Source organism: Equus caballus, chromosome 3, assembly GCF_041296265.1.
Source record: "Equus caballus isolate H_3958 breed thoroughbred chromosome 3, TB-T2T, whole genome shotgun sequence".
NCBI classification, from domain to species: domain Eukaryota; kingdom Metazoa; phylum Chordata; class Mammalia; order Perissodactyla; family Equidae; genus Equus; species Equus caballus.
In genome coordinates this window covers 90,956,454-90,981,458 of record NC_091686.1, presented here as the reverse complement: position 1 = coordinate 90,981,458, position 25,005 = coordinate 90,956,454, and the positions used below count along the sequence as shown (strand labels likewise).

General features: G+C 38.7%; 1 long non-coding RNA gene across 3 annotated transcripts in view; it reads left to right on the top strand.

The window, feature by feature from the left end:
* Positions 1–19,547, top strand: part of LOC138923659 (uncharacterized) — an 88,086-nt gene extending 68,539 nt beyond the window's left edge. For 2 of the 3 annotated variants that reach the window (XR_011437594.1, XR_011437593.1), the window contains exons 2-3: positions 5,484–6,178; positions 15,077–19,547. This is a non-coding gene — a long non-coding RNA (uncharacterized lncRNA). The remainder of the gene's footprint in view (positions 1–5,483; positions 6,179–15,076) is intronic. The other variant, XR_011437595.1, reaches the window with a different exon arrangement.
* Positions 19,548–25,005: the final 5,458 nt, after the last annotated feature.

The window sequence follows — 25,005 nt, the reverse complement described above, 5'->3', positions numbered from 1 at the left end:
TGTTTCATTGAGTTTCCCACGGCTCCCAGTATCCTAAGAATGCTCACGGGTGTTGCTACAGTTGTAAAAGATGTCACCATTGGAGGAAGTTGGGTGAAGCATACCTGGACTATTTTTGCAACTTCCTGTAAATCAGTCATTATTTCAAAATAAAAAAGTTTAAAAATGTTCATGGGGCCTAAGGTTCTAAATTGTGTTCCTGAATTAGGAGATAGTCACTGTAGTCACTACAGGGCGTCAGTCAGGGTTGACCTTGCCATCTACACCAACGCTTTTCACTCTTTCTCACCTATCTCGTGTCCCGCTGTATCAGGCCTAATTCTATGGTTAGTATTAAAATAACTCTCTTGCGCACACTCCAAGTTCCTTATCTCTCTCTCTCCCCCACTTCCTTGTACTCATTGGCTAAACTGAAACCCCTGTTAAATCCAGCGCTGCCTCCTCTGCGTCTTTACCTGGAGACCTGAGTCTTGCTGGAAAAAAGGACACAGCCAGGCTGGTCTTCTAGTGGTCCCTTAGTGTTGCCTGATGCCACAAAATGCCATGTTTGTGTCTCTTCAAAATCGGTGTGTTGAACCCTAACCCTCAAAGGGGTGGTCTTGGGAGGTGAGGCCTTTGGGAGGTCATTAGGTCATGAGGGTGTTGCCTCATGGATGGAATTGGTGCCTTTATAAAAGACCTCAGAGAGCTCCCTTGCCCCTTCCGCCATGTGAGAACACAGTGAAAAGACAACTATCTGTGAGCCAGGAAGAGGATCCTCACCAGACACTGAATCTGCTGGCACCTTGATCTTAGATTTCCCAGTCTCCAAAACTGTGAGAAATAAATGTCTGTTGTTTACAAGCCTCCCAGGCTATGGTATTTCGTTATAGCAGCCCGAAAGGACTAAGACACCTGGCAATTATTTTTTGCTTTCCCACTTTCTTTGATTTCAAATATATATACCTTCTCCTCTTTCCTCAAAACTCCAGCATCTCCTCTTCCAACTCTACTCTTCTGTCTTTCTTGATAGCACTCATCTCTCTTTAACATTTAATATTTAATTTTTTAGTATAATATTTATTTATTTAATCTTTCCCCACCAGGGTGTAAGCTCTAGGAGAGCCAGGGATTTTTTGTTCATTTTCTTCACACCTTTATCCTCACTGCCAAGAACAGTGCCTGGCACGGAGTAAACATTTAATGTATATTTGTTCAATGAATGAAGGAATGAATAAAGGGTCATCTCTTTGGCACTTCAGGCATCTAGGAAGCTGTAAAGACAAAGATTATGTAAGATTAAGGACAATAGACATAGTCTCCTCTTCGCTTCTTTATCTTTTGTTCTGTTTATAGTGTCTCCCAAATTCAGAAGTCTGAGTAGAGCCAACATATGACCAGAAACTCTATAGAAGACTCTGATATTTATTAGCCACCAAGTGAAGTCTTTTTATATATCACTCTTAGAGGTAGAACTACGAGAAGGAGACATTCATTGTAGACACTATTTGATTTCAGGAGACCTTCCACTTTGGTAAAGAATTCAATTATATAAATGAAGTGACAGAAGGTAAAGAAGATGACACTGTCCGCACATCTTGATTTCTTTCTTAAAACTGAAATCCACTGGTAGAGATACATAATCATTGCAATTTATGCTAAAAGTTAATATCTGGGAGATATAATAAGCGATTAACAGTTATTTCCATGCAATTATGAATAGTTTCTAATAATATTTCTACTCTAGTTTTTGCCACATTCATTTTATTTTAATAAATTTAACAGATTTGTCTCTCCTAATAGATTACCTTTTCTTCTAAAGGAGTGAACACAGCGTATTGCTTTGTTCTTTCCTAGTACTCAGCACAGTGCCTGGCATATACTGAGAAATTCCTAAATGTTTGCTGGAAAAAATAAAGGTATGAATAAATTTGCATACCCTTACATGTTATATCCCACAGTTCTCTCAACAATCTTGCTTCACAGCACATGGTACAATCTGAGATGGGAGGACGTTATACTTTTATTTTGTATGATGAGAGAAAGATGATTATGAAATAGGAAGTGGGAAAAGAGCCAGCCTGATGTCTGGACCGCAGTCATGTTCTCAGATACTCCAATTTTAGTAGCCTACATATAGAAGTTGAGAATCTAGAAACTTATACTCTTTTTTGACATGAAATCTATCTTTTCAACAACTTTTAAGTGTACATTGTTGTTGCCTATAGGTACAGTGTTGTACAGCAGATCTCTAGAGGTTATTCACCTTATTTAACTGAAACTTTGTTTGTTGATTAATAACTGTCCTTCCCCCCCCCCCCCCAGCCCTTGGTAACTACTATTCCAGTCTTTGATTTTATGAATTTGACTATTTTAGGTACCTTATGTAAGTGGAATAATGCAATACTTGTATTTCTATGCCTGACTTATTTCACTTGGCATAATGTCCTCAAGGTCCACCTATGTTGACTATTGAAATTAAATTTCTAGGCTCAAGATGGAGCCACTCTTGCCCAAGGCGCCACATCAGCAAACTGAAATTAAATAACTTCCATGTCCCTGGAAGCCTCAGCTTGAGCAGGAAGGGGCGTATCCAGCCAGCCAATCCCCAAACGCCAACTCTGGGCTCTATACTTACTTCCTTGTTCCTTGGTCTTTCTAAATAAGATCAGATATGCAACCCCAGCCAATCAACTTAAGCCAAGTACTTCTTCCTTGTCTCTTTCTACAAAAGCTTGCTGCCTTTTCCCCATATTTTGCAGTTCTCAGAACTCTTGAGAGTGGAGACTGCCCACTTCATGAAGTGTTAAAGAAAATTTGTTTGTATCACCTAAATTACCTTCCTTAATCATTTAACATGTCACATATTGCAGAATTTCCTTCTTTTCTCCTTTTTTAAGGCTAAATAGTATTCCATTGTATGTATATACCACATTTAGAAACCAATATTCTTAAGACCACCCATGCCCATGTACACAATGAAAAATGATCCTGCACTCTCAGGGCTATGATCCACTAGGCTGAAGACTGCTCTCCAGAAGGTAAGCTCTGTGAGGCTCTCTTGGGCACCACCATATCCTCTGGACTTATCGTAGTGCTGGCCCCATGATAAGTACTCAAAGAACATTCACTGAATGAATGAATGAATGAATGAATGAGATATATCCAGCACTGATGTTGATCTTTCTTCAACTCTCTCTCCTGGACCAAATCTGATGCCCGGTTGAAAGCCATCTTTGCTAAATCATCCTAATCCTGTATATTCTTTCTTTGCCAAATCCTGTCATATAGGGCACAATAGGGACTCTTTTTTGGCTTACTGTTTTGTTGGTTTTCCCATATTTAAACAAAAATCATAGCATACTTTTGGTCTTAATTAGTGATCTAAAGGTACTTAGGGAAAGTCCATATAAGTAGACCACCCACTAAAACATCTGGGACTTGGTTTTACTGTTCTATATTTATTTGGATGACATGCTAGGAATTATTTTTCCATACATGCTAATTATCTTTGCTGCCTGCATATAAATTCTTAGTATTTCAATATCTTCTATGTCTAATTCAAATAACTATTGGAAAAGAAAGTTCACACCACTCTTCCCCTTGGAATCTTACTTCTTCTTATTTAATTACTATTGTATTTTAGCAAGTTATTGCTGCAAACAAAGCTAAGATTTTATGGTGTAATTTTTTAAAGCTAGAGTAACCTTAAATCTCAATTAGATTGTCACATAATTATTGGTATTTATAATTAAATTTGAATATTAGAGCCAGTAATTTGGGTCTGATTCATTTGAAATATATTTACTTAAGCCTTAATCATATTTAGGGCATATTGTTCAATTCTTCATTTTAGAACCTCTCTCAACATCATTTACCACTGATTGGGAACTTCTGAATTCAACTTGTTTCACTAATCCAGGCCTACTTTGAAATGCATTCAAAGTAACAAAGGTTACTTGTAGTGAATGAAAAGCATTCATTGAGCTATGCTTTTGGTTTGGGATAGAGAATATTTCAGAACATAAATAGGTCTGATTATAATCATATGTTCAGATACAAAGACAGTTGTTCTAACAAATACTAGTTTTTCTTAAAGGAGGTAGCATGTAAAAACATCATAAAAATACCTTACATATGTGTATGTGTATCCTATAATTCTACAGATTACATTAACCTCAGAATTTCTAAATGAAAATGGTGATAGTATTATTTTAGACTCAGGTCTCACCCACTGAGTAACAGGAAGCTCATAACCGGATCTTTTCACATCCAGAGGTTATGTGGTTTTTCACCTGTGCTCTGAACACTCTCTTTCTAGACAGAGAATAATACAAACTATCCCACTGAGACGAAGAGGGGAAGGGAGGAATACTTTCCTAGAAATGGGAGCATTTGCTAATCACTGCTGACATTACCATTGACAGTAAACCTGCAGTGTCTTAGTAATGCAATTACTATTCCTGTTACCACCACATATCTTACTTCTCCTCTGCTTCCCAATAACCCACTGGTCACTTTTCAACTTTCTTTTAAAAGGACATCATCCTACCCTATATTTGGGGTCAGGCAGTGGTAGGGCAGCTGGTAAAAGATGGAGTTAGGCAGGCAGCAGAGGGAGTCAGGTTTCAAGAAGCGAGGTGTAAACAGGCAGAGAATGGTCAAGGTAAGTGAAGGCCATAAAGCCCAAAAAGGTTTGAACCAGCAGCAGGCTGTCCTGAAGACACAGAGGCCAAGCCTGCCCAAGGTGACACTTGGGAAGTGGGTGGATATTGTAATGTCCATATTCTCCTGACTCCTTTCTCCTGCCCTCTCTGGGACCGTCCTTTTGAAGCTCTTTTCTTTTCTATTGGGCATCTGTGTCTTTTCCAGGTCCACAGAGTTCACACTGCCTCACCGAGGCTTGGACTGTTCTGGTCCCTTCTTCCCCTGCAGAGCTTTCCTGCTCAGGTTCTAAACCTTGAGGGATTTGTTCTAGGTGACCTGATGACCAATATACGCCAAGGGATCAGTGGGCCCCACAGTGTAATGTCACCTCTTCCAAGTTAAGTTAGTAAAACTTACATTGACTCATCTAGAGGAAATAGTAATTTCAAGCGTATCAGAAAGGAGACAGGGGAATAATTTGGTTTTCGATGCCTCCATCTCATATGAGGTCTTTCTGAAGTGTTCAGCATTCAGAGCAGAGATTTACCTCAGAATCATAGGATTTTATAGCGAAGGGGGGTTTATCTTGTCATTATTTCCCAATCTCCTAATGGCTCCCAGTACATGTTTTCACAAGATGGGCTCACGTAGTGCCTGTTAATCAACATTAACAGAGAAATAAAAATTTCTGTCCTATAATGACATCTGCTGTCACTATTTGTGACATGCAGAAAACACAGTTGATAAAATCCAAAACTGAAATATAAAAGAGACTTTCTACGGATGTTGTGGGACTGAATTCTTATCAGATACTGGCACTTCAATTGGTCTGTTTAATTCTACTGTTGTTGCTTTAGGCGAAGTGTTTTTAGAGCCGGCTCTTTCCATGGATGGGAGAAGTAAATCGACGACTGAAGGGATTTTAAGGCTGCTGGAAAAGCTCTCTGCCGTCTGTCCTTAAAATACCTCCCTTGCTTTCTGTTGCCCGAAAATTCCACAAATGGAGCTCCAGATTTTTCCTGATGTTTCTTTTCCCCATGAAAATAAAATAACAAAATAGATTCACCTGGGGAGATATTAGGACAACCCCCATGCTCGGGCCTGACCCCAGAGCGTCTTCTTTTCTTAGTCTGGATTAGGGTCTAGAAATTGATATTTTAAAAAAAGTCCCTGGGTAATTTTAATGTGCAGCCAGTGCTGATAAACACTGTGCTAGTGGGACGCTAAAATGGACTCATTTGCACCTGAGATATCTCAGGGTGGGCATTTTGTTTTTGTTTTCTTTTAAATCAGAGATCTTCCTGAAAAACAGGTTACTAGAAGGGAGAAGGACAATAAAGAAAAGAACTCTGGACTCTAAAGGAAATTGAGACATCAAGCTGAAGAGAGACCTGGAGTGAAAGCCATGGGGAATCCAAAAACAAGTGCTGTCCATTTCACAATCCTCCAAGGCTAGGCCTAGTTGATGTTAATGACAAACAATGAGGAAATGACAGCAGTAGCATCCCTTGCCTCCCTTCTCCACCATCCAGCACTTAAGGACCATCCACGGGTAGGTCAGGGGCCCTGGGAACTGGCGTGCACACTGATCTGTAGGCAGCGCAAGGAGTCTTAAGATGCTGCCGCCACAGTTGCCGCTGCTCTGCAAACATATTAGGGAGATGCATCATCTCTCCTTTGATTTGAAGTTCCAGATTGATGGGCCTGAAAATTGAATGAGCTCAGGGACTGCTCAAAGATCCATGGTGAAATGAAAACAAGTCAGAATAAAAACAACCTGTGGCTAGTGGCTACAGAAAGCAACTTTTCAGTTTGATGTTTTCAGGGTTTAAGTGAATCTGAAATGGTAATCCAACATGGGCAAATCAAAGCTGGGAGTTTAGCTAAAGTGTTAAAAGTATTCTCAAATGTCCAAATGTCACAGAACGAACAATCAATACATAGATATTTTTTCTTCCCAGCTACAAATCCGTTGCTTAGATACTCCTCAGGTTTTTCAGAGCAACAAGACTGGTCAAAGAAAATCAGTCAATTAAAAGTGGGGTAAAGGTAGTCGTTGTAAGGAGTAACCTTACTCTTTTAAATTGCTTGAGAATCCTAGAAATATTTTCCCCCTTATAAACAAAAATTGAGGCATCTGATTAAGTTGGCTCTCTCTCTTTTTTTTTTGCTGGGGAAGATTAGCCCTTAGCTAACATCTGTTGCCAATCTTCCTCCTTTTTCTTCCCCTCGAAGCCCCAGCACATAGTTGTGTATAGTTGCAAATTCTTCTCGTTCTTCTCTGTGAGCTGCCACCACACATGGCTACTGACAGACCAGTGGTGTTGTTCCATTCCTGGGAACTGAACCTGGGCCGCTGAAGCGGAGTGCTCCGAACCTTAACCACCAGGCCATCAGGGCTGGGTCTAAGTTGGCTCTCTGACATTTGGGATGGGTCCCTCCAGGGGTGGATTTCCTATGAAGTTAATGAAGCTGAAGCTTCAGGGCCCTTCACTTGCATTAGCTCCATCTCAGTCTCTGGGAGGAGGGGCCCTAGCAATGAGTTCTAATGGTCATATATTTTGTAAAATTTGAGAAAAATAAGATACTTTAACAGCATTCAGTTAAGAATACTTTCTTCACTCCAAATTTTCTTTTGACGTACTTTCTCTCATGGTATGTGGTGTTGGAGCCACTGCATGCAGTTTTGGGCTCTGGCTAAGGGATTTATGAGATAATTTGCATCATTTGCAGTCACTTCAGTGTGTACCTAAGTATTGCTAGTTACCCTAGCGTATGCATAGCTTACAGGAAAACTCCTCCGCTCACTGTATGTTCGTTCGGCATCTTCACCTAAGGGTGCGGTATCATGATATAAACCAGCTCCAGAAGTATATTGGTAGGAAAAGGGGTGAAACGAAGCTTGGACTGTATGGAGCCAGAAACGAGTCTGTGGAAAATTTTCCCCACTGTCATACATGTAAAATTGTAAGTGGAAGATTCCATTTGTGTTGATACCTAACTAAAGCAGGACTTCCTTCTAGTCAGTAACACTCCATCTTTTTTGGGGCAGAAGGAGGAAGATGGGAATTACATGAAATAGAATTTATCAGAATTCCTGTGTTTGTAGGACACAAATCTATAGCAGTAGGACAAACTGGGGAAGTCACATATTTTGTGCATTCCGGCACAGCAGATGGCACCTTTGAGTATCTGATATATCTTGCCTTAATGAAGTTTGGCAGTTCCAGACCAAATGGCAGGTAAAATTGCCTTCAATAAAGTGACAGAATCAACCACGCTAAAAGAAAGACTAACTTATTCTGCTAGTCTCTGTATTTGGAAAATGCTTCAAAATTATTGCATGCAGAGGTGATCAAAGGGTATGCAGGCAAAGAAATGTAGGAAAAGTTATTATAGAGGTGGTTATGATAGCTGATTAGTAAATATGTTATGCTATTTTTCTGGATTTTGTAATGTTTTTTGTTTTCAGTCAGCTTTTTAAAATTTATAATTTGTTGTGACTTCTCTCATTCTAAAATAGCACTTTTATACCTAATCTTATGTTTTCAATTTTGCGTTTTTTTTTTAAACAGGGAGCTTTCAAGTTGAGTAAGTCAGGCTGCCCAAAACCGGGAGCTGCCTCTATATCTGTGCAGGGGAAATTTTCACATTATGGGCAAGCCACAAAATGGAAGTACTGAAGGGGATTTTGGCCCCTGAGCTGGTACTTTTCTGCTTGCTCAGGAGTCGGAAAGTTGAGTTTTCTTCTGAACTCTGCCATTTATTGGCTGAGTGGTCAGACCCAGATTTCTGAGGAAAAGAAAAGAGGGGGGGGAAATGCTATTTATTGGACATCCCATAGTAAAATGCCAGGATCATACCATCCCTTTTTATATATTATATCATTTAATCCTCACAAATTGTTTATGAGATTGGAGGAAGCTAAAACGAATAGAGAGATGAAGACCCGATACAAGCGCGTGCCCTGGAATTAGAACCTATATCCATCTGGCTTTACGTTCCGTGGACTTTGCCGTGACTTACAGATTTAAGACTCTAAGATTCCTCAGCTGTAAAATGAGGATAATTAGGTCTTATTTACCTGCTTCCCAGGGTTGCATCAACCAACAAATGAGGAAGCCTGAGAGGAAAGACTTGAAATATTCTTCTATAAATATGAAATAACGTTTACAGTCTGCATCTCTGTATGCCGCCCACGTGATTTGGGGTATAAATTGTTTAACAGCAACAGCTCTGAGCCATTGCAGCAAATGGGGCTACTTAAATACGTCTCACAGGTGGTGACATGGCAGGTTTTCTGTACCCATCGAGGTTAATTGTTTCCTGCTTTGACCCTAATAGGCATATGTCTCTTCTTACCTTGGGAGTTCTCAACTCTACACCAGAGCAGAGAACAGAGGCAGACAATAATAGTAACGATGGTAAAAAGAGATGAAGAGCTTAGAGCTGAGTTTGGAGAAAGAAATGACCCTTAATACAGAGCATCCTGGAGGAAGTTATCATCCACCAAAAGCAATTATTAAAGATGTGGGCATTTCAGTGAAACTTGTGCTTCTGCAGAGTCTCAGAATAATATGTCCCAAGTATTACAGTCTCAAATAATAAGGTCGCTGCCACAATTTGGAAGAAGGTAGATCCAAATGGGACCAAAATACAGTCTATTCTCTTGGCCAGGCTGGATAAGGAAGATGAATTCCTCCTAGAGAAGGAACTTTTGGTTAATATCAGGGTGAAATTGTAGGAGTATTTAGAGAAAGTTGTGTATGTTAATGTTTAAGTTAACTGTATATTAATATGTATAGTTTTTTTCATTTCGAAGTATGTGATTAATAGTTCTCAATTAAACCATTTTTTTCTTCAAATGATATGAATTTAAAAATAATTCTAGGTACTTTCATAGATAGGTACTGGAATGAGGCAGATTATACCTTATTGTAGTCAAGATTCTGGTTTCTGAAAAAAAAGAAGTGCTCTGACAAGGCTTATTACTGCATGCACTACACGTAAGGCCAGACTGAGACGCAGAACCTGATAGGCAGGTTAAATAACCTGATACTGTTTTAGCCTGAAATTTTAAAAGTATATTTTAAAACTTTTATGTAGTAGAGGTAGGGAGAAATATTTTTTCTAAGAAGTTATAGCAAACAAAATCACACATTCATTTGTGAACACGTTCCAAAATATTTGTCAAACTCTTTCCTATTTTATCTGGTTTTTATCATTGCATTTTTCCTTTATAATTTTCTAACTTGTAGACATTATAGAATTATAAAGTTCCAAGACAACTTCTCGGAAGCCATAGTACGAGTCTTCAAATTTAGTACTCATCCCCATAAGCAGACCTATATCTGGCTTTATTTGGTTTTAGAACCTTGGCTCAATTTGCTGACATCTAACTCACTGAAATTATATATGGGTAGGGAAAAAACTAGAAAGATAAACTAGTACAGCAAGAGTGGTTTGAATTTTGACTTCATTCTACTTACTTTAATGGGGGTGGGACCAATTTATATCATGTGAATTTATCCCGGTGATGCTTTATTATCCATTAGAATCAATGTCCCAGGCAACCACCTGCCTAGCCTGCCCATTTAATCCAGCTGTAGATAAAAGTTACTTATTCTGCTTTTTTCCTTGTCTGGATCTCCTCTTCTAAATTATATTTTGCTTGGTTCTTATTTTTAATTCTTGTTTGCATTTTGCTGTTTTATTGCCAGTACTCTGCTTTAAGTCATATTACATTCTTTGTGGAAAGTGATAAGGCATAAAACAAATAGTACTGGCTGTTTCAATCTATCTTGCCTCTCTCATGTTTTTTTTTATCTTTTCCATCTGCCTCAAAGTTATCAGAATTCTGATGAGATGGTGGCCTGACATATCCCTGTGGCCCTGATATCCACTCTCAACTCTAATCCAACTACCAGCTACGTCTCCCTAGAGAAGGAGGGTGTGTGGGAAGACTCTGACATTTCCGGGGGCAGGAAGTTTAGGGTGATTCTCAGTTCTGGGCCTGGCAGTTGATCTGGAATGAGAATCTGTACTCTTTTTTTCCTGAAGAGAGGTTATACCTCTGGGGTCTGTGGATCCTGAGAGGAAAAGCCTTGTCATTACAAGCATGTCTTCCCAGGAGGACCTGCTTCGGAGGGGTCTTGTGATCCTCCCTCTGTCTGAAAGATCGTGAGTCAAGCTTGGGTCCTGTGTTTGCAGAAGGGACTGAAGAGTTTGTGGTTGTCACATCCCTATCTGTGAAGAGCAGTACTTCCTACTGCTTGTGGGTTTCTGTCACTCCCGGGTGCCCTCTTAGCTTGCTATGTAAGTAGGCTTATGGGTTTGCAAAGGAAATAACCACAATCTAAGGTAAAGCTGCAGTGTTGTTGAGATAAAACAAGCAGAGAAAGAGGAGAAAGAGAGAGGGAGAGAATAGGAAAGCTTCTAGTGCGGTAATAAAACTGTTAGAGGAGACAGATGACTATTAGAATAACCACAACAAACTGTTTTTAAAGAAGACTCAAGGAGATTCTATTATAGCTTTACAAAGACTTCCTGAAACTTAAAAATCTGATAATTATTAAATTTAAAAGTTGAGCGGATGAATTAAGGAGAGATGAGTCATTATAGAGATCAGCCTGGGGGTGAAGTGGAAGACACATTTCAAAACAGCAAAAATGCACAGAGAATGAAATCATGAGGAAAACGCTGAGAGATTTAGAGGGCAGCATCAGGAGTTCTAGCACGTGTAGAATAGGGATTCTAAAAAGGAGAAAAAGGAACAGACAGAAGGAAACATAATAATCGAAGTAATAATTGGGAAAAGTAACATTGGATTGAAAAAAAGACTTGAATATTCATATTGAAAGTACCCAGGCAGGATTGATCTCCATAGCTGAGGACTGGAGGTGAGAGGGAGAGAAAGACAACAGCACGCTGCACATTGGTCTTTCATTCTGCTCCTGGTCATACCCCTTTGGGAAGTACATAGTGCTTTTGTTGTGTGATGGAGGAACCTTGGTATTCCCCGGTAACACCATATGGCCACACTTTTGTTTCATTGGCTTCCACATCATCTATCATTATCTAATGGATGAAAAAATTTTGTGTATAAGCACAAATGACATATAATAGACTGGTTCCTGTTTTGTGAATTATTTTGAGCTGCTCCGTACCCTGGTGGGTTTGGACATACAAACTTAGCCTGAGAACTAAATTTGGGATTGGGAAATGAGGAGAGTGAATTTCTCTGCAATTAGGGAGAATTTGGCAAGTCGGAAACAATCTGGAAAGGAAGAGTGAGATTGCAAGAAGCTGGGGTTTAATGTAACATGAAGTATCTGGTGAACTCTCACAGGGAATTGATCCAAAGACAATAATCAAGATGTCTAGTGTCTAATGCTTAGTTTGAGATGGAACTCTTCATGGTTCTACCTCTCTCTCATGTTTAGTTAAAACTAGTATAATTATGAATACCACTCTGTATTTGAAGCAGAAACAGTCTTACTACACGAAAATAGTTACTTAGAAAATAATTGGAGATGCTGAGGAAGAGGTCTAGGTTGGCTTTCTAGAAATGCCTTTGGGAAGACTGCATCACTGTTCCACTAGGTGAGCCATTGTCTCTGAGGGCTCCGTTGCAGCCTTGCCTCTCAACCCATGGAACTGGAGAATGGACACTGGAATGCTGATGTAGGGAGATCTTATATTTCTATGACCTTTCTTGACAGCTGTCACAGCCCAAAGTCACAAGAACATAGTGTTCACTGTATTTCTGCCTTTGGAATCTTATGAAAAGGCATCTGATTAGCAGAACCTAATTTCCTTCTAGACTGTAGCATCTAGATGATACTTGGTGCAAAAGTCGAGAGAGACAATCCAGAGAATGAAGCACAGTGCTGATTTTCACAGGGGCCGTGAAATAGGGACAGAGAAAGAATTAACATTAGTAGTACATCAGATAGTGTGGGGGCAGGACGATAATCCGTAAACCAGAAATCAGGGAGAAGCAGGATCTGGGGGACAGAATGGTCTTGATGCCTCAGTCTAGGTTACAATTGTCTTTGAGTGACTTGAATTGTCTTAAGGTGCCTTAGGATGACTTAGGGCCAGGAAGATGGGTCATGGAATGACTATACCAACTCCCATATCCCAACTAATGGCAAACATTAAGAACCTATATCAAGACCTCCTATTCCCTGAGTCTTAGAATCTTCAGTTAAGCTCTTTAGAAATTCACTTTACCAATTGACTGAAGTTGCCACTAAGAGAGCAATGAAACCCATTTGCTACCGTGTGTGTCAATTCTTGTGAAACAAACTTAAATCACCCAACTTGCTGCAGTATCACAGAGCTGTTATTGTTTAAAACTTGGTGACCAAAATCATGTGGGTTGAACATGGAGCTACAGGCCATAAATGTTATTTCCTATTTATAGAATTTATTAGGCAGCAGTGTCTCTCTCTGTATGGCTATAGTTAGAAAATGGCAAGTAAACAATGAAAGATGTTAGGACAGGGAGGCTGGGCATAAACTGCCTATGTTTCGGAGTGGTTAGGCAGTCTAGTCCAACAGCACAGTGGTCGATAGGAATTAACAGAACCATTAGCTCCACTGAAGTAACTTAACCTTAGCACTTCTATCTTACTAGTATATTGTTGCGTATTGCTGATGGTCTTAAGAAACTTGTTTTTATCTTATGAAAAAAGGCATGAAGAAAACAAGTGTACGTTTCCCGATGACAGGCTAAAAATTCTCCTATGTAGCACATGTATGTATATATGTATGCTACGAGTTGAATTGTGTCTCTTCCTGAAATTCGTATGTCCTAACCTGTAGTGGCTGGGAATGTGACCTTACTTGGAAATAGTATCATTGCAGATGTAATTACTTCAATTAAGATGAGGTCATTAGGGTGGGCCCTAATCTAATATGACATGTCCTTATAAAAAAGGGAAATATGGACACAGATACACACACAAGGAGAACATCATGTGACGATGAAGGCAGAGATTGAGGTGGTGCATATACATGTCAAGGAATGCCGAAGATTTCTAGCAAAGTGCTAGAAGGTAGAGGAGAGGCATGGAACAGATTCTCCTTCACAGCCCCCAGAAAGAGCCAACCCTGCTGACACCTTGATCTCAGACTTCTGACCTCCAGGACCGTGAAACAACACATTTCTATTGTTTATGCCACCCAGTTTGTGGTACTTTGTTATGGCAGCCTTAGCAAATGAATACAAAGTATAAGAATTTTAAAAGGCATATAAAGAATATTGAATCAATAAAGTGAAAATGAAGAAAAATGAACGTAATGACATTATGTATACTATGCATACATTCAGGGACCAATCAGGTATTACCTTTCCAGATGGCGGAAACTTTGGCCACAAATTTCACTATGACTGAACCAGCTGTAAGAAAATTCTATACTATTATAAATCGATGAGGAATTAAAAAAAGATTTAGCCTGTTAGGAGTGATATGAAAATTTTTGATTAGAAACTGAACATTTGGAAGCAATCTTTACCAAAGGAACATGAGGCAGTAAAAGAAGATGAATCAGAAGTCGAAGGTTAGCGCCATTTCAAAAACTGTATGTGGGCATATTGCTTCATTTCTGACCTAAAATGTCCCCTGTGGTATCATAATGAAAAAGATAATCAGCTTAAGAGGACTGTCTAGGATGAAAATTACCTGGACTCTTGACATTTAGATTTTCATGCGAAATTGGGTCTACTTCCAAGGAGACATCAAAAGCAGGCTGGTAAATAGATCAACTGGTGCGTATAGTCCAGTGATGTCTGTCCCAGAGAAGATATAAAGAGCCCGCACCAATAAATCCTCCTCCAGGGGAACGTATGTTCAGTCTTCTCTCTTTTCATCCATGTGCAAGTCTTATACACAATACCTAGTATTTTGTAGCAAATCTGGGGTGTTTGATTCTCGATATAGGGAAAAGCTTTTTTATTAATTTATAGACTTCTAACAGTTATACTGAAAAGTTTTTTAAAACCTTTTTTTTTCCTTCTGGAGACCCTGCATTTCTGAATACTTTCTGTGTATATTTTTTCTACTAGTTTGCATAAGAAACAGACAATTTCAGAAATGAGAAGGTATTTTAACTTTTCTTATCACATAGGAAAGTGATAATTATATTTTCCTCCCCCTTGGGGGAGTTTACATGCTGCCAAAAATTACCATTTCAGTGCTGTCAATAAAGGTTTACATCTAAGTAGGAAATTATCATATACAGGACAATATGAGGATTATTTTGCTATGGGTCCAAGAAAGAAACGAAGAACTTCTTGGTGTTAATTTGAATTAGGATGCAAAAAATCTTTTGAAAAAGTGTTTAAGTATCTGTACAAAAATAGCTAGTAGTAGCTATCACTTATGGAATGTTTACCATGTGCCAAACACTGTATTAATGCCTTATTCACTTGTCATCCATACAGGATTTTTGAGAAAACCAAAATCCTGTATGTAGAAAACTTTGGAAACTTGAAGGTTGTTAAGCTGGATGGAGCCCAAACCCAGGAATAGAGTCTCCGTCCACCGAAACACATGCACAGGCTGTGCTCATGTATTTGAATGTCCTAACTCACTAATAAATATTATTACGAAAACCCAAAATGTTTTCATCTATTAAAATTAACTAATGATGGCAAACAATGAGAATTGGAATGTTCTTCTGTTTTAGAATGTATGAGTTTAGTATAGTTATTCCTCCATTGAGGCAGGTGGAGTCCTCAGTTCAATGATACCACAAGACTTAATCACCTTGCAGGTGTAGTTATTTAGATGTGTTGGTTAGAAACTTCAGGAGCTTCTGGGGTGACATCTGAAACCGGCCCCATACACGGAGGGCAAGGAGATACCGAAGAAAGAGGCAGACTGCTCCAGATTGATAGGTGGTAGGTTTAATAAGCATGGGAACTTGCATAGGTGGCTTGTCTTGGGTGGCTGCAAGATGAGTAGAATTCCACGCCTGCCCTCCAGAATCTTAAGACTTTATATAGAGGCCTTAACAAGATTCAGTGACATATACTGTCCAGAAGGTCTCAACAACACCTTACTCTCTCAAGGCTATGTCCTTGAAGCAGCTCCTACTGAGGAAACAGTGGGCAGAATGTACATTCTAAGGACAGGGGAGGGGGGTGAGGTTCTGCTGATTGCCTGGGTCCAGTTTGAGGGTCAACCAGCAGTCTCGTGCTCTCAATGACCTCTTCCAACAAGATGACAGGCAGGAAATTACAATGTATTATGTGCGCAGATTGTAATAATATTAAATATTTATTCTGTTAGGTTTCCATGTGCATTCATTTAAAAAAAGAGGAGGTACTCAGCATAATTATTTTGAGATTTATACAAATAGTATGTATCAGTAGTTAATTCCCTTTCTATTGCTGAGTAGTATTTCTCTGGGTGGATGAACCACAATTTTTACATCCATGGACTATTGATGGACATTTGGGTTGTTTCCAGTTTTTGGCTATTACAAATAAAGCTGCCATAGACATCAGTGTGCAAACATTTTTATGTACATATGCTTTTATTTATTTTGGGTAAATACCTAGGATTTGAATGGCTGAGTTATATTGTAGACGTATGTTTAACTTAAGAAACTGTCAAATGGTTTTCTGAAGTAGTTGTACCAGTTGACATTCCCCTTAGCAGTGTATGAGAGTTCCAGTTGCTCCATATTCCCCCAAATACTTCGTATGGCCAGTCTTTTTAATTTTAGACATTCTAATAGGTGTGTAGTGGTATCACATTGTGGTTTTAATTTGCATTTCCCTAATGATGGATGATGTGGAGCATCATTCATGTGCTTATCTGCCATTAATAAATCTTCTTTGGCAAAGTATTCAAATCATTTACCATTTTTTAAATTTTTTTTCTTATTATGTTCTGATAGTTCTTTATGTATGAGATAAATCTTGTTATCAGATATGAGATTTTCAAATATTTTCTTCCAGATCGTGGTTTGGTCTTTTTTGTTTTTTTAATGGTGTCTTTTGGAGAGCAGAAGTTCTTCATTTTGATGAAGTCCAATTTGTTAATTTTTCATTTTATGGATTGTGCTTTTGATATCTTGATAGCTAAGAAATCTTTGCCTAACACTAGGTACAGAGATTTTCTCTTATATTTTGTTTTAGAAATTTTATAGTTTTAGATTTTACATTTATATCTCTGATCCATTTATGAGTTAATATTTGTATATGGTGCAAGGTATGGATTGAAGTTCATTATATTTCTGAACTCTCAATTCTATTTCATAGATCAGTTTGTCTATCCTGGAGCCAATACTTGTGTCCTGATTTCTATAGGTTTATGATAAATTTCAAAGTAAGGTGGAAGAATTTTGTTCTTCTTTTTGAAAGTTGTTTCCAGTTCCTTAGCATTTCCAAATGAATTTTAGAATCACTTGTTAACTTCTACAAAAACGTTGCTAGGATTTTGATTGCAATTGTGTTGAATGTATACATTCATTTTGGAAGAATGTCACCTTAACCAAATTGAGTCTTCTGATCCACAGACATGACATATTTCCCCATTTAGTTAGATATTCTTTAATTTCTCTTTTCAATATTTTGTAGTTTTCAGTGTTAGGTCTTGCACCTAATTTAACAGATTTATTCCTAAGTAATTCATATTTTTATGCTATTACAAATTATATTTTTAATTGCAATTTCCAATGGTTGCTTGCATATAGAAATACAGTTGATTTTTGAACATCAATCTTTTATCCTGATACCTTGAAAACTCACTTATTAGTCTTGGTAGCTACATAGATTTTCTGCAAAAATTGATTATCAGGGCATCTGCACATGACTAGGTATGTTTATGGGTGGTGGAATTATGAGGGAAATTTGGGATGACCATCATGTTTCTGACTTGGTTGCTAGTGATATCATTAATAAGGATTAGAAATATAGAATTAATATGTTTTGCAAGAAGAAATATGGTTAAATTTAATGCTGGATATGTTGAATTCTATGTTCCCACAAGAATTCAAATAAAAACATTTAGCAGACAATCATATCATGCTTAGGGGAGCTATCAGGAATGAAGATATACATTTGGGAGCATCACTATAGACAGTGGGCTGCTTTGTAGGAATACATAAAGTAAAAAGAAAAAGAAGAACATCAAGGATGGAACTATGGGGAACATCATGTTTAATTTAGGATGGAGAGACTTGGATGTTTTCATGGGATGAGACAAGTGAGAGGAAATTAGCTTAGAAGACACTGCAATATCCTTTTCTCTAGTGCTATGTTCAAAATCACTAATATGTATTTGAATCCAAGAGAAAGTATGTTGATTCCCACAGAGGTCATTTTTCTGTCTCTGGCTTCTGTCTGGATTTAGCCTGACATTGCATTTCTGAAATTGCAAATCTGAGGTACAGTTTCTATATGATTGTGCATTCACCTATATGTCATAATTTTTTTAAAAAAGATTTTATTAAAATAACTTTTTTTTACAGTTAGAGAAATAATGCACACGCATTATAGAAAATTAGAACACAAAACAAGCAAAACTGAAAACAAAGACCTCAAACATTACATTTCCCCTTCCTGGGGGATCACCACCATTAATACCTTAGTACATATTAATATTGTACATCCTGTTTTGTAAGCTTCTTTTCTTAGTCAATGATCCTCATCTTTCCTGTTCAATAAATTTTTATCTCATCTAATACCCAGATCATATTCAAAATCCCACAATTGGCTAAAGAAAATGTCCTTTACAGTTGGTTTGTCTAAGTCAAGACCACACATTGCATTTGGTTATTAGGTCTCTCAAGTTATTTTAATTTGGCACACTTCATTTTTCTTATGATCCTGACATCAAAGAGAGTGTTATTTATCAAAATCTTAAAGACTTGATTTCTAAAAAGTAGCCAGCTTGTTTTTATAGAGTTGTTCATTGAAAAATACTATCATTGAAAAATACTATCATAAGAAAAATCAGTAATTAACCTACTCATCAGTTTAGTGTGTAACAGTCAGTTCTTTGTCAAATCAGGCTTGTTTGTATAAAACGCGGACAATAAGAGCAACACGTAGGATGGAATAATTCGCACTGCATCTGTCGGCTCAGTGGGCTCGGGATGGCAAGAGCTGGATTTGCACTGCCCCTCTCTCAGGGCTTGCTGAGCAGTGCCCCTTTGGTGAATCCTGCGCAGCCATGTCCTGTCTCCAGCACTGGTTTTTGCGGCCCTAACTCCACAGTTGTGGGTTCTTGTAATATCGCCTCTTCGTGTTCTCCTGGACATAGAGATGGTAGCTGCTTCCTGTCTGGTGGTTTTTAAACATGTCCACAAATTCTCTGACATTCCAACCACTAAAAGATGGCACCTATGTCCCTTCTCCTTGTAGCTAGACCAAAATTACTAGCTAATTGGCCAACAGAATATGGCAGACGTGACACTAAGTGATGTCTGGGGGTATGTCCTAAAAGGAGATGGGTGTTCTAACTTTTTCTCTTGGATTACTTGCCTCTGAAGCCTGAGCCATCAAAAGTAAGAAGTCTGAGATTGTCAGGAAGTCCAGGCCACGTGGAGAAGCCAATAGCCTCTGCTAAGTGTCCTAGCCTACGGCCAGCATCACCTACCACACATGTGAGCAAGCACACTTTCAGGATGACTCCAGCCTCCACCACTATCTGCCGTAACAGCACGAGAGAACCCAAGTGAGATCTACCTCACTGAGCCCACTCCAATCCCAGAACTGTGAAAGATAATAATAAAAAAAGATTGTTGTTGTTTTGAGCCACTATAGTTTGAAGAACTTTGTTATGCAAAGATAGAGAAATGCAACAATCAGTTACTCATTTCTGAGTTACCTCATCTCCCCTGGTTCTCTCTTATCTAACACCTATGCAACCAATTCCCTCTATTAAATTTCCTGTCTTTGAAACATCTACCATTGTTTCCGTGTTCCTGACTAGAACTTTACAGATAACGCTCCCAGGAAGGGCCCACACAAAATGGCCAGGAAAGATTGAAAAAAAAAATCCAGATCACATCTAGATCTTTTTTAGTTACATGGCTTAGGATGTTTATTATCAACTGGTTTTGTAAAACCAGCATCATAAAATGTTTCTGTTCTCTCAGAAACCATAAATGTAACGTTTTCAGAATGTGTAGAAAACTGTGCTACATTTGAATGAGTAAAAGACATAAGAATTTCAGCATTTGTTACTTAAAGTTCTGTAAAGTAACATGCTTCCTTAGAGATATTCTTTGTTCTTCTCTATAGCAAACTGCCTTTTGTTTCTGTGCCTACTGACTTAAAGGGGAAAAGGTTTAAAAACACACCTTTAACTTGATTTTTACTATAACATCTTTTCCTTAGGAAAGTTATAGTCTGTATGTGTGTAATATGAGGAAATAGAGTAAAAATGATCCTGGCACCACGTGGTTCTCAATACTTGAAAGTTGGCTTTGCTTGTGATCCGCAGCATATGTGGTAAAGTGCCTGCTGCTCCCCAAAGCAGTCATGCGCTGTAGGATTTAAGACGAGGGGCTTAGATTTATGTAGATGGAGGCAGTTGTTCCAAAGTGAACTGCATGGGAAGGTTCCTCTCAGGGTGTCAGGCTCTGTTGGGTGCTACAGGGAGTTACATTTTATAGCCCTAGAGTGCCTGGCTCCTGAGCTGGTCAGATTCCAGGAAGCTAAACTTTGGTGCCTGTTGCATGGAGAAGGGAATCTTCCCAGAGCAGGCTTTGCTTCAGTTTCAGAGGCAAGTTTTTTTTTTTGGGCAGCATGTCTGCTTCATCATTAGTACCGTGATATTAGTTCAGTTCTCATGTTTCCCCTTACCATCAATTTCTCTGTCTCCTCTGATTTTGTTCTGCATGCTACATGTGGCCTGGGTCAGCCTCAGCCTTCTCCAGCTCAGCTTTGGGCACCAAGGTCCCATTCGTTTCCTGACATATAGAGACTAAAGCAGGAGCTTCTAGTCTGTCAGGCAGTAGAAGACAAGTTTTGCTGCCAAAAGCCATAAAACCAGTGCTAGCTCCCACTAGGCACTGAACTGCAGCCTTACCTTAATTTCTTCATTGTTGGCCCCTTCCATGCAACTGAGTTTCTACCTATCTCTGGTTTATTACAACAGGTCTTGTTGGTACTTGAGCTTAGTTTTGAACCCTTGTATACTCGGATGGGTCTCTGACAACCTGGCTAGTTCTGGCTCAGCGATTTTGCTAGCTCCCTCTTTACCATCCATGGCTGAAAACTATTTACTTGGGCTGTTTCCTATTTACTTAGGCATGTGATGGAGTCAGTTCCCACAGGATGGTGACTCAGAACTCTGACCCCGTCCCCTCCTCAACCTCACTATAGCTTTGCATTGAAAATGACCCCTACTTGGACTCTCCTGCTGCCATGCCCCACCATTTCCACCCCTCATTGAATACAGGTGCTCATCTGAATGGAAGATGAGTTTATCACACTCTTTCGGACACTAATTACTCCTCTTGGTCTGTTTTCTCCAGCCCCAGTGCTGTGAATTCCTTGTTTCTTCTCTTTTCACCTCCCCATCCCCTCAATTGGTCCTTTGTGTGAGCCTGCCTGAATGATAACACTCTTCTTTGGTCTTAACCTTTTCCTTGGCCTATATCAGGCTTCACTTTCATTCTTTTGTTCCAAATAAAAGCACATAAAAAAACTTTGCACTGAAATTTGAGAATGGAGGAAAATAAATGCCAAGGTAAATTTGTAAAGCCAGATGCTGTGGAGCCCAACAGGTGTGGAATAGAAGAGAAAATAATGGAGAAGCAGGTGATCAGCATTTATCAGCAGAAACTAATAGGAAAGAGGATCCATAACAATATTTATAGCCTCAGGTGGCTGTATATTTAACAATGTACAGAGCACAGCAATAAACAAAGTGAACTTAAAACTTAACCCAACAGAGTGAATGTGATCTCTTAGGCATTATTGAGACTTGATACCATGGAACAATGGTAATAGAACAATGTCTCCACTGGAAGTCAGTCTTGGTTTGAGTGATGTCCCTAACTATCCATGCGACCACCCTGATTCTCTCCTTGGAAACTGAAAGTGGATTTTCTCTCTAAGTTTCTTTCCGGTCCTGATATTCTGTGAGCATTGCTCATGGCTAATGCTCACAATTGGGCCTGTACATTATGGGTTCAGCCAACTGCTCTTTTCAGGTTCTTTAAAGAAGTACACATGTCCCAGAAATGTAGGAAAATTTATAGTTGTTGGGAGATGATGGTATATGAAGCCAGCTACATCAATTGTGAAACGTTAGTCATTGTTGTGCAAGTATTTAATTTCTGGTTTCATAAAAATCACAACATTTTGCCATCCAGCTCATGAAAGATCTACCACTACTAAGTGAGTTTGTACTGCCAGCTCCCCTCTGGGGATTTTTTCCCCACATGATGCTTCCAAAAGGTTCTTAAGGGATATTTGAGTGAAACTTTTCTCCTTCACAGAGGCTTTGGGGAGCACAGGTCATAGAATAAGGAAGCATTAAGGATAAGAAGCTTTTTGCATTTTGTGGATATGGAAGCTGAAACCTTATTCCAGCCAGCAGTGTGGGAGAAAGGAACATCAACAAGTTTGTCTTTCAGTTCTGATACTATACTGTCTACAATCTAGAATGCAAGATTCAACCAGATTTGCATTTGAATCCCAGCTCTGCTTTAATGATTTCGAGCAGGACATTTGGTGCCTCTTTCAATTTTTTCATATGTAAAATGGGGACACCATTACATATTTCATAGGCTTATTTGAAGAACTAAAAGAGGTAACATATGGAGCACTTTTTGGCAAATATAGGAACTACTTAATAAATGTTACTTTTATCATCGTTACTTGTTATTTATGAAGCATCCAAAATGGAGACTGTCTGGTAGGAAGTATACAAGGACAGGCTAAAGTGAGTTCCTCACTTCAAATTACACTAAGTATCCAAGTTCAATTAGACGTTGCAATTTAAAATTGCAAAATGTGATTTCTGAGAAATTAAGAAAAATGTAGCTCACAAATACAATGAAAAAATGAGAATATCTTCACATTCAAGGCAGCAGAGTCTAAACTATCTAAATAGACCATGAAAAAGGAATATACTTTTATATCTTCTTAGTTTCATGTTCCAGTTATGGTATTATTTGTAAAGTCACAAAAAAAAGATTTTTGCAGAAACATTTCTGCTTAAAGGACTACTGCTATTTATAGAACAGTAAGTCACCACTGCTGAGCTTTTCATTTTCCCCCTCACTTTGTTTTGTTTGTAAACTAAGTAAACAACCAATAGAAGTGGTAAAACAGGTCTTTGGACAAATTAGTGTTTTTGGATACACATGCTCTGAACTGTAGCTATAAAAGTATATATCCTTTTTATAAAGAAAGAGAGGAAAACCCACGTAGCCTGTGTGGAATATTAAGAACTCTTGAGAAGGAATACTTGGGTAGGTTTTCTAATCTATAGTTTTGCTTGGAAGAAAAATAATGACAGTAATGACTTAGAATTATGTGATAATTTAAAGGCGCTTACAGATGTTCAATAAACCTGTACTTACAGGTATTCTAAAAACTATGTTTTTGAATAAATGCACTATTATCCAGTTTTCTCTCCACTGAGCATGAAACTAAGAAAAGGAGTAAGTTGCTTTTTCTTTGAATGTACAAGCAAGACTTCTAATTCCCTTTATTGGATAAAGTCTCTCCTTCAACATTCTTGTGAATGATAACAGCAGCAACTGCTATTAATTTTTTCACAGAAGCTCTCTTTGACCTTCTATGTCTGAGCCTAGGCATCACTTCTACCTTCTTCCATATTCATTTGTCTCTATTAAACTGCTTGTCAGACTATACGGGAAGTTCTTTGAGGGCAGGAGCTCAATGGGTTTTGGATCCCTGCTGTTTAACATGACATGTGCTCAATCAAATGGGTTGAATGAACAGTTGAAAATGAATGGAACAAGTGTCCGGGGGAAGGAGAAGGGGTGACATGGATGCCCACAGAGGGAGTGCTGCTAAGAGCCGCGGGATCAGGATTCCATTTAGATAGGACTTACTGCGAAGGGAGGTATCTGAACATTCTAGAGCATCAGAATGGCCTGGGTGAGGATTCAGTCCCAATTTAATCTATTTTCCAAATCCTCCTAAGGCTAATGTGGTCTGGGAGAAACTGAAGATAAATTAGTTCCATGGTTTTCAGGAAGGGAAGTACGCCCCTCCACCCTCCCTGGGGAGCATTCTGGAAATGGTGGGGGAGTGTTTTTTTGGTTGTTAAGCATTTGGGGAGGGGTCTCCACTGTCATTTAGTGAAGTTGGACCCAGGGATTCTAGCTGTCATGCCATGTGTAGGAGAACCCTGCACGACAAATGTATATATATCCTGAACAAGTTTCATATTATCTTACCCTCAGAATCAACTCCATCTGACATATGAACACACCTATATGTGACATATGAACACATATGCTTTTTAATATAGTTTTAATATATAGTTTATTTCCCAGGAAATGCAACTGAGGTGTAAATTGAGAGTATAGTATTTTGCTTTGTTTGGGAATTTATCAAAAATTATTCACCATTTCAGAAAATTATGTCACGGTGCTGGTCATGTAATTGGGTAGTTGACACGCCGTTGTCAGATTGCCTGTATGCATGTCATACCCAGTGATGGGTTGTTCTATGCGCTGGTGGGGGCACCAGATCACTTCAATACACATTCTACTATTCAGGTCTCAGGGCTTACATAATGAAGTACATACGGTTTCTTATAAATTAGTATTTTTAAATTTCTTCTTCATGCTAGAGTTAGAGTATTATATTGAGTTTTTAGGGTGGGAAGGTAGGTTCTATAGTTCCAAAAACCCTTCTCTGAATCTTTTAGCTGGAAGTGTTTTCAGTCTTTTTCATATTTTGAAAGCTAATGAAGTACATACACCTGATATGATGTAACACTCTCAGGGAATATGGGAACGCCCCCTGTAACCAAACACTTTAACTTTGCTGCAGCAAATATGCATAGTAGGTGGGGTAAATACAATAAATTACTCTCATCAGTTCAGGTCAGGGGATGCAGCCACGTGAGGTTAGGCACCAAACTTTGATAAAAGTTTTCAGATTTTAGAGCTTATCGGGCTTTACAATTGTGGAGAGGAAACTGTGGAATGAATGTATTATCTCTGTGTAGATTATACACAGGATTATAGTGTCTGTGCATTTCATTCTAGGGTAGTAAAGGGGAATTAAAATATTTGATATAGAAGGAGATTTGGGATGTGATACAGTTAGGAACCATTGCTACAGTTGAAGAAAGTCAGAGTTTTAAATAACCATATGCAGTGAATTATTGACTAAGTTATGACCTAAACTTGAGTCTGAAA